The following is a 9,235-nucleotide window of genomic DNA, read 5'->3' as shown; positions in this document are numbered from 1 at the left end:
CCCCATATTGGCTCCATGATGAGCGTGGATTTTCTCTCTCCCTCTCTCTCCCCATCCCCTCCCCCACCCATGCATAAGCTTTCTCTCTCTCTCTAAAACAACAAAAACAAAACAAAACTATGTGCCAAGCACACCTCTTTGGGGCTCAGGCTCTAGAAGAACACGTGACAGAAAATGGCTCTGCTTTCATGGAACTTACAGTCTGTTGAGATAAAAATCAACCATAAACTCAACAAAAGAGCAAGTCATTCCAGGCAATATTGATAAAAGCTCTATAGTAAATAAAATGAAGCACCATGAAAGAAAGTGACTGGTGTTTATAGAATGCTAATTTTCTTCCTGATTTTCAACTGTATGTGATTGGTATTCCATATATGGAGAAAGAGATAAAGGCTATTGAGAATATGCTTGTCCAATGAGATAAGCAAATGGCAAAAGATAGAGAATGAGTAAGAACTGCAGTTTAAAACATAAATACGTGGCCCAAATTTTAAATCTGTACTGCTCTAAGATGTGCCTTCTTAAATGATGTTCTTTTTTATTAAATTACTTTCTATAGAACATATGATCCTCTCAGAAACAGAGAACATTTCATTGTTCATTGTCATGGAAAGGAAATACAGTTGGGGCTTTATCACTTACTTTTGTTGTGGTTGTGCTTAAAGAAAAAAAAAAAAAACAACATAACCAACTTCAGAACTTACTGTATTATGTGTGATGAGTTTGATTTTAGTAAAACTAAGAACATTTTTGTCACATAATTCAGGCCCCTAACTACACTGAAGTCTACAAATGCTGAGTTGGGCTGGGCTCGGAAGTCAGCGTGCTGATGAGGACAGAATGGGAATAATTAGGATTTGTTTCTAAAACAAAGGATGGATTTATATAGAGAGAACCAGTTCTGAGATTTCTGAGACCTATTATCTGTCCCAAGAATAATAAATGAAGTCATTTGAGGCACTGCAGATTAACTTTAGAGGGCCAGGAAAAAAGTTTCCTGTTTTCCAATCCCTTTATCTCTTTGCCACTCTAGTCATTTGCAGTGATTTTGAATCCTGTTGCTCTTACTGGACTCTGTTTAACATCCTTCCAATGTCTAAATGGCTTAATTACTGGAATTAAGATTTTGAAGAATCAATTAAGAGTATCTTGTTGGAGACAGGATACCCTATTAGGAAGTACTGAGAAGGCAGCTACTCTGCTCCCACCAACCTTCATCTCAGTCCTGCTTTTCCCTCTCAAATAACAATAAGTCTTTTGATCTCTGTGAAGGAAGCAAACATCAAGCTGATCCTCAGAATGAATCTCCTCCTTCCTCTACTCCTTCAAAGATCTAGTTAAGGTGAGTTGTACTTATTTTTTTAAATGTTTTCCAATGCAATTACCAGACACAAAAGAAAATTACTTCCTTTATTATCATAACACAAAACACCATTTCTTTTTTCTTCTAGTTTTTTTATGTTACATTTTAAGTCAATGAGAGTCATGTAAATTTAACTTTTTTCTCTGACAGTTCACAGTAAGAGACTTCCATGGTAATGCCACAAATAGTTGCTTTTTTTTCTTCTGTAAGAACTCTTACCTCTAACACAAGTCATTCGGGGCTGTTGGTTCATAATTTACTTTGGAAACATAATGATTTTTATTTCCCAGAACAACAATTGAGAATGTTTAACAGACTAAATGATGTAGTGGATAAAGCTGTGATCTACTTCTGACCCAGTATTTACTATTTGTTTTCAGCAAGTGAAATCTGAATTCTGAATCCCCAGTTTCATATCTGTAGAACAATATTTGTCCATGGTGCTATTTGGAGGGAGAATCAAATGTGGAAATACATATGTGCTGTTTTTAAGCTGCCAAGGCTGCTACGATTAAGTTTTATTATTACCACGGTGCTAGAAGAAAAACATGAAAGGGTTCATAAAGCAAAGCAATAGTTAATCTCATGTTTTGGTGCTTACTTTATGCAGCTACTTGCATTCATTTGAATGCTTTCAAATGTCATTTCGAGAGTTTGAAATGCCCTTGAATGCTGTATCAGTTCTGCTCTAAAAAAATCCAGGAGATGACTACTGAGATTCCAAATACAGAATGAAAGAGCACCTCAGATCCACCCTTACTTAGCCACACTCCATCAGTCTTGACATATGTATCAGGATACAGGCTTAAAGACTTCATGAAAATTTACCTTGAGCAATAATGACACAAATGATACACCATCCATGATGTGAAGTCAGTGGCAAATGTATATTAACATTTTGAGATCAGCCTGCCTCATCCATTTGCTTTTTTCACTCATTGTCTCTTCCACCAAACCTACCATGCAGGAAAACCTCTGATACACAAAGCTGTTGGGAATTTGGTCTTTGTGGCTGTGTCATCTAGAGAGCTCTTTGAACTCCTGATTAGTTCAGAGATTTTAGGTCTGTAGCAGATTGGAGACCCTTACAAGGCTGAATTCATATTGCATTTTATCTGGTGGAGTAAGGTGAAACGAAGTGGAGCTGAGTGAGGAAAAGAGGTAGAAAACATAGCCTAATAGATAATGACACACCGTGATGGCTAATTTTATATGTTATCGTGGTTATGCTATGGTGCCCAATAGTTTGGTCAAGAACTAGTGTAGATGTTACTGTGAATATATGTTTTAGATGTGAATAACATTTAAATTAGTAGGCTTTGAGTAAAGCAGATTACATTCTGTAGTATGGGTGGGCATTATCCAAACAGTTGAAGGCCTTAAGAGCAAAGACCAGTTTCCTATAGAAGAAGGAATTCAGCCTCAAGACTGTGCCATAGAAACCTTGCCTGAATTTCTCATTTGCCTGTGCAATTTGGGCTCAAGACTATCGCATCAATTCTTACCTGAATTTCTAGCCTGCAAGCTTGCCCTATAGATTTGAGACTTGCCAGACTCCACAATTGTGTGAGCCCATTTACTCTTTTGAAATAAAGATTTTATTGATTGATTGATTGATTGATTGAGAGCATGCAGGAGAAGGGGCAGAGGGAGAAGATAACAAGTTTCTAGATAAAAGTTGTGGTTGTTTTTCCCTCCAAATTCTAATCTTCTCTTAAGGATAATACTTTCTTCTTAAATTATAGCCATTTACAGATTTTCTTAAAATCCATTCATGTGCTTTGGAACGAAATCTAAAATTTGCTGTCTGCAAAGAACTATTAACGCTATAAAATTTGTGTTCATTCTGGGAGGCCTGAGGCACCATTTTTTAAAGGAAAATGTTAGAAAGGAACTAACATTTAGGAGATTGGCACAGAGTTGTTTGAAAGATTAAGAGGAGTGATGACTATCGATGTAGTCTGCATGTTTGCACACAAACCAATCAAGAATAAGCTGACCCAATTATCTAGACATAACTGTGCCAGTCTCTTTGGGTGCATAAGCCTGTGTTCTCCTAAGAGAGACAAAGCTAAAACATACTACACATTTATACCAATATTTTTGGGTTCACAAAACTTTTTGCTCAGACCCAAAAATAAAATAATAAAGCAAAAAGTATAAAAAAAAGAGTTGAGCTGCTTGTTCAAGGCTGTGGAGTGACCAGAGCAAGGCTCCACTGGTTTGCTTAAATTTCCCACTGCTCTAGCCCTGCTCTGTTACGTGCCATGGAGAACCATCTGAGAACCATTCAGAAGTCACATTTTCTATTTCCTCATATTCTAGAACCCGTGGATTACATATGTGTTATCCATAAAAAGCATTTGATGGGTAAACAGAGAATTGCTGAAAAAGATATAGATATATACACAGACAAAAGAGTAAAATTGAAATTTCAATTTCAGAAAATGTAAAATTAAAAAATGAAACGTGCCTTAAAGACTACATGTCACAAAAATCACAGGAAAATGATTATAAGGCTACAGAAATTCACAAGAGAAAATGCCAACATGGCTGATCAAATCAAGACAGACTTTGTTGGGAAGCTGACTCTATAGGTCGGACATGGATGGGAAGAAGACAAGAAGGGAACTGTCTAGGGGTAGCAAGAGCATGAGCACAAGTGCTAGAGCAGAAATGACAAACTGAGAAATTAGGAAACTTGAGAATTTTCCACATCTTTGAGTCCTGACTTCTTTTTGCTTAATACCTTCTTCAACTCATTTCTCTCTTCTTGCATTTTAGTATAAGGAGTCAGGAGGAAACAAGCTCCTTTAAAACTTTCCTGAGCAATCTACTCAGATAAATATCCGATTTTATTGTTTCCAAGTTCAAACTTCCACAAAATACTGGAACACTCGTTAAGACAAGTTTTTGCCATTTCATGACAAGGTTCTCCTTTTTTATGGTTTCCAATAACACGTTCCTTATTTCCATCTGAGATCTCACAGAAAAATCTTCAACATCCATATTTCGAACAATCTGTTTCTGATTAGTTATGTATTCTCTAAGAAGATAGAGTCTATCTCTGAAGCTCTTGCTTTTATTTCTGAACTCTTACCAGAATCGCCTTCAACATCTATTATTTCTACCAATAGTTCCTTCACAGCAATGTGGGCTTTTCCCAGTGTGGCCCTCCAAACTTCTACAGCCTTCCCCCTTACCCAGTTATAAAGCTGCTTTGGCATTTTTAGGCATTTGTCACAGTAAGACCTACTTCTTGGTACCAAAATCAGAGGGGAAAATGAATGAAATGATCTTTTTAAAGATTTTTATTTAATGAAGAGAGAGCACATGAGCGAGAGAGAGCAGGGAAGGAGAGAAGGAGAGAAGGTATCTCAAGCAGACTCCCCACCCAGTGAGGAGCCCCATGTGGGGGCTCCATCTCATGACCTGAGCTGAAATCAAGAATTGTATACTCAACCGACTGAGCTACTCATGTGCCCCTGAAATGATCTTTATTGAAAAAATATAAAATTGTATGAATAGGAAAAAGATCTGATTAGTAATCCCAGAAAACATATAGGTGTGGAAAAAAGAAAAAATATGAAAGTAAAAGAATAGACTCTAGAATGACCAAGGTTAAGGAATTAAACTGGAAAAAAGAACTGAGAATTTTACCCAGGATGCAGTGCAAAGAGGAAAAGTGAAAAGGTTGTTCGTATCGAGTGTTCTTTGAGAATCATTGTTTCATAAAATTTTAATGGATTCTAGTAAGAGATAATAGAGGAATATTGGAAAAAGTGGTCAAAGATATAATAGCTAAGAAATTCTAATGTAAATAAAAATTGACATAGAGGATACAAAAATATGATTATGAATCTAACAAAACTTAGGAAAGAAGAAAAAAGGAACCAGGAGAAATCTTTGATGAAATAAAAATACAAAATATGGTTTGTCAGTATAACTCGAAATACACTCTAATGACAATAAATGTAATAGATTAAATCGGTTTAATAAATATCAGAAATTATCAGTGTGGATATAAAAAAATCAGTTATATGCTGCTTCCAGGGGACACTGCTACACACACAACCTAAAACAGAAAATATAAAAAGGAAAAAAAAAAGAAATAGACTAAGCATATATGAACCAAAAAACCAAAAAGCTAGTGCAACAGTATCTGTCAAAGTCGAGTATGAAGTTGAAGCATTAATGCGAATAAAACAAATAAGCTATAATTTATAATTCATGAAAAGGCTATAGAAATTATAAATTTGTATGTGCCTAATAATATAGACTTAAACCATAAAACACCAAAAGCCAGCAACCACGAAAACTCAGAATTACAAAATAAAAATGAAAAGCTCACAGAAGGGATCCCTGGGGGGCACAGCAGTTTGGCACCTGCCTTTGGCCCAGGGCGCGATCCTGGAGACCTGGGATCAAGTCCCACATCGGGCTCCCGGTGCATGGAGGCTGCTTCTCCCTCTGCCTATGTCTCTGCCTCTCTCTCTCTCTCTGTGTGATTATCACAAATAAATAAAAATTTAAAAAAAAAGCTCACAGAAGCATAATGGCAAAATTTAACACCTCTCTCAGAAACTGCACATTTGGAGAATATATAGAGAATTTGAGTAACACGTATGACATAATTGTGAGTTTCCATATCCCTGCACTCAAAAGAGAATACAACAGAGAATACACATTCTCCTAAAGCATGCATGCAACATTTTAAATATTTATAAAATTAACTGTACACTCTCAGTCACAAAGAGTCATAGTTATTCAAACCATATTATCTGATTACAGTGCAGTTTAATTAGAAATTAACTATTACAGCTAGTAATTAAAATCCTATAGGTGAGAAAATCTGAAAAAAAAAAACAAAAGCTTAAGTAATGACTAGGTTAAAAAAGACTTCACAAGGAAAATCATAAACTGTAATGGTTTTATCAACAAACTAAAATATGAAAAATAAATTTGTGAGGTATAGCTAAAGCAATACTTAGAAGTTATGAATAGTCTTAAATATATTTACTACAATTAGCTAGCATTTAATCCAAGAAGATAGATGAAGAAATCAAGAGTAAGAAAGTTGAAGCAACAGAATTATAAAAACAAAACACAAATTAATAAGCCTAGGAAAAACATTTATGGAGATGATTTAAAAAATCAATTTCTTTGAAAGCTTATAAACTAGGTAAGCCTCTAGAAAGTTTGACTAGATGTGTACACACATAAATGTATCATCATATAATGGAGTACTACTGTTCAGCCACTTGGACTGAGTGAACTAGATCATCAATACAGAGGAATCACAGATAAAATTGCTGAATGCTAAGAATTTCTGTACTTTAGGGACCTCTGGGTGACTCAGCGATTGAGCATCTGCCTGCCTTTGGCTCAGGGTGTGATCCTGGTCTGGGGATCGAGTCCCGCATCTGGCTCCCTGTGAGGAGCCTGTTCCTCCCTCTGTCTGTGTCTCTGCCTCTCTATCGGTCTCTTATGAATAAATACAAAATCTTAAAATTTCTGTCGTTTGTTTACTTATTCATTTAACAGTGTTCTGTATGTTTACATATACAATTCAATGTGTGCATTTGTGTATGCATGGGTATGTGGTAGATATTTATATGATCAAGTTACCTACAACATGTTCTTCAGAAGTATGAAGCACATGGTGAAGTGTAAGCATTTTTAAATCTTCCAAGAATTTAAATTGATGTATGTGTGCTTGGAGTTTCTTTCTTTCCCCTTTCTCCTAATCCTAGTCTTTCCTTGCACAGAGATAATTATTATCCTGAGGATGGTGTTGCTTTGTTTTGTTTATTTTTTTCCCAGCTAGTTTTATACTTTTACATTTTGGAAAACCTCCCATTCTTATAAAGCAGTTTCTCTTTATCCACTTTAAGAAATTACAATTTTCCTTTGGCAGTTTGGTTTTTCTACTTGTCTCTTTTATTTGACAAAGGAATGACTTCATTCTTTAAAAGAGTAAGCCAACTAAATTAATACTGACATTGAGGCCCAAGACTATGAAGAAACCAATTTGCTCGTAGCACCAGTTATGCTATGGGTAAGTAAAACAAAACAAAACTGGAAAATAGTCACCATCCACTATAAATCTTCAGAGTATTTATTGGCCCATTCGACTAGCATAGAAAGAATTACAGAAAAATATAAAAGGCATTGTTCAGTGCTCTCTGAAAAAAAGCTGGTTTCTTGTACTGATATATATTCCATTCACCAAATACTTACATGTTCCTCGTATGAATAAAAACTGAGTGTTATTAGAGAGAGAGAGAGAGAGAGAGAGAGATTCATCATGGTAATTGATCCACCAATTATGAGAATTAGTTTTCTTATACTGGTAGCCTGTGAGTAACTTTCTTTCTGGAATAAAGTAAGATAGTCATTCTAAGTACCTTTATTTTCCTTTTAGACATGTTTAACCTTAACTGTATCACTAAGTGCATATTAACTAATGATTACACACATCTTACTCCCAGGTATGGTAAAGGCCAATGGGGAACACCTAATTGCCTGTCATTCTTTCTAGATTATGCAATTAGATCCTTTACAGTTTATCAGAGTTCTCAGGATCTTTTCTTCAAAATTAAGAAATGAATTGCTGTTCTCAGAGATATTATGCTGGAGTATCCTGAGGGAAAAACTAACATTTATTAACTATTTCCCTGTCAGAAATCTCTTCTATGAGTCACAATTGACAAATTAGTTGTTTCAGCTTTTCTATACCTCCTTGTATTTCTATCTCCTCTTCTTGTCAATTTCTTTCTTTCCTTTTTTTCCAATATCTTCCTTGGTTTAAAAACTCACAGATGCCTTACCCAGCTATGTGTTGTGCCCCTTTTATTCTGGATTGTTGATATTTAAATTTCATACAAACATGCAATTATTCCCAAATACATCACATCAATATCACGTTGTTTGTATAATAAATAAAAATAGTCTATCCAAGAACATGTGACTCAGCCTGTGAAGTCATATCTAAAACAATTACTCAAACCTATGTCTTATTGTCGCCCCCTAAAATTTCATGTGCTGTGTTCAACCTCATGTTTTAAAACTTGCAGTTTCTACCAGTCTCTATAAAATCTCTATACTGTTAGAAAATTGAACATATTAATTCATACTTTTTTTTGAGTAGACATTTAGCCAGGCTTTAAAAGTACTATAAAACTAACACAAGATACAGTTGTTTACCTCAGGAATTTGGATTTTCTGTATAACGTATGAACACATCAGCATAATTCCTGATGGTCAAAGCAGCATGTGAGCCACTGTCTAGTAGGGTTAGGTGCTCATATTTTATAAAGAAAAAATTAAATTGAGATCAGAAAGGCTTTGTGAAATTACTGGGATTGGAGAACCCAAATGCCTAGCCTACGTAGTGTGTGGCAATGCAGAGTCCAAGAAGAGGTGAGAATTCTAGTAGAAAAGTGAGTGTGCTGTGTTCAGGAACCAAGGAAATGTCTGACCCAGCTAAACTAAAGGATCTGCACTGGGAAAGAGTGAAGACAATACTAATTACTAGAGCAGGCTGCATTGGGGAGGATTTTAAAGATGAGATTTTTTTTTGGACAAAAAAGGAAAACACCAAAGATTTATTGAAATCCATTGATGGCTTCTAAGCAGGGAGTGGAATGTTAAACTATGACTTAAGAAATAAATTTAGAGAAATGTTTATTAATGTTCCAAGGAACATTAATTAATGGGGTCACTTCGAAAGGGTCAAATAATGTCAACTAAATGTGGAATAAACTGGCACATTTGACTTCCAAGAGGAAAGCATGAACTTCCCAAACCTATTTGACAAGGGAACCCTTTCTGGGAAAGGGAAAACAATGCATGGATCATATATTCTATATG

This window comes from Canis aureus, unplaced genomic scaffold, assembly GCF_053574225.1.
Source record: "Canis aureus isolate CA01 unplaced genomic scaffold, VMU_Caureus_v.1.0 ptg000124l_RagTag, whole genome shotgun sequence".
Taxonomy (NCBI): domain Eukaryota; kingdom Metazoa; phylum Chordata; class Mammalia; order Carnivora; family Canidae; genus Canis; species Canis aureus.
This window is presented reverse-complemented; position numbering follows the sequence as displayed.